This window comes from Schistocerca cancellata, chromosome 3 (assembly GCF_023864275.1).
Source record: "Schistocerca cancellata isolate TAMUIC-IGC-003103 chromosome 3, iqSchCanc2.1, whole genome shotgun sequence".
Lineage (NCBI taxonomy): Eukaryota > Metazoa > Arthropoda > Insecta > Orthoptera > Acrididae > Schistocerca > Schistocerca cancellata.
Genome location: NC_064628.1, coordinates 482,561,238 through 482,563,387, shown reverse-complemented (window position 1 = coordinate 482,563,387; position 2,150 = coordinate 482,561,238).

The following is a 2,150-nucleotide window of genomic DNA, read 5'->3' as shown; positions in this document are numbered from 1 at the left end:
AACAATATGTCGCAAATGTTAGACCTTTTTCTAGTAGCGACTGTATTTAATCCACTTAAACAAGTTCATATGTCTCAGGTATGCGAAATCCAAATCGTAACTTCGAGGTACATACGAGAAATTCAAATATGAAAATGACCGTTGATAATGTACTCATAGCACCATACCACGTTCACGGGGTCGGAGGCATCTGATGTCGCGGGCAGCGTATGGCCGGCAGCCAGAAGCTACTGTGGGGCGAGGAAATCTCGAGTGTAAACTGTTCTTATCTTGACGCAGCCACGAGCTCCTTGGCGGAAATATTTCTGTAACTTTTTGCTATAATACGTAGACTGGGAAATGAAACGAATTGTGTATGAGGTTGTGTCAGACTGAAAATTTCAGCAGATATCCGATTTAAAGAAAGTAGGGAATGGAGTGGACTCGCACGCATGACTGTTTTTAGTGAGCAAGAAGCTAACCACTTTTTTTTTTATTTTACTGTCAGATCACCTACCTTTCCTTCAACCCGATCTCACACTTGCCAATATTCTGCCTTCTCGATCTGGCTTCATTGGCTTTAACATAAAATAATGTTAATTTTTTCAATCTTGTAATTGAATACAAATACATAAATAAATAAATCTTCTTTTCTTAATAAAGAAGCAAATAGCCTTACGGCAAAACAAATCAAACACTTCTGGGAAAGGTTTTTTTCCATTGTTTTTATTCTTCCGTGTTGTGGCTTCTGCCGAAATCAGAGTTCTCTCCATGACTTGTCAACGCCACGTATTTTTGTGCCAAATTACTTAAAATGATGCACACTTGTAACAACCATCTTAACTAAAGTGCCCCAACCAAAAATTACCTCTCTTTTACAAAAGTGTGAAATAAGGAACTCTGAACCAAAGCTTTGTATTTCAGACTCTTTTTCTTTATTTTTTTAAGGTATGGTGCTCTTTCATTATATAGAGTATATACACATGTATACTCGCATTTTCGGTCGTAATAGTAAATTTGCCAACTGGCTTTCTGGACGAGCAATTGCCACAGGAATAACTTCTCGAAATTTTATGACACTTGTATTCACATTTATTAAATCGCAGACTCTCCCACACAGTATCTACAAAACAAACAGATCTGATAAAACCTAGCATAGTACCTACTGTGTAACTTTCAATGAGCTTCTGTTCTTCATAACTCGATTCATGCAATTCAAAGGTTGGTGGACTACCTGGATTTCCATCGAAGATCCAATGCGCCGCTTTTCCTCGGTATATCATTTCTTTTCGTCGAAAACACATCATATCATGCTATTTGCTAAATGTAACGCACACGATTCTTAGAATGGCATAGTGGTTAAAGCGACCAATTTCTATTCTGCAGGTAGGAGGGTTCGAATACTGTCGCAACTACGAATATTAAATCGGGCAAGAGTTATTAGTTTAGGAGGACAACAAGAATTATGAAGTATTCATAATTTTAAAGTACACAGAAGCATATAACTGAGGACGTAATGGACTCAAGCGCTCTTCTTTATGTCTACGCCGCCAGTCTTGCACCAATTTTCTCCGTATGTATTGTGATTTCTGCATGGCATTAAAATAAATGATATCTCCTTTGTGCTATCGTCGGTATTGGTATCGTGTTTGCATGTAGATAAAGAGGGCGCAAATTAAATTTGAAATAAAAAGCCTAGTTTTTAAGTATAAACAAAAGAAAAAAATCAGGGAGAGAGAGAGAGAGAGAGAAAGAGAGAGAGAGAGAGAGAGAGAGAGAGATAAGACAAATGAATTCTACTCTTCTTCATGGGAATACAACACTCATTTGTCGTAAACAAAATTTTCTTCCTAACAACACATTAATTCAATCCTGTGTCCAGTTTACGTCCTCCTCTACGACAGCATTCAGCTACCAGGCAACAGGGCGACCCGTTTCCGGATGAATCTGTTACTCTGTGACAACACTTGTAATGTGTCATGAACAGCTTCAGACAGCGCCGTGCCCTCACTGGTACCGACATCATGCACCACGAGACAAAAAGTTAGTTTCATGCTTGTCTTATTATTTTTGTTTTCGATTAGTGGTCGTAAAATAATTTAAAATCAAGACCACTGACCGACTGAAAAAGGGAAATAGACAACCTAGTTTTTATGTATAATCTGTTCGTC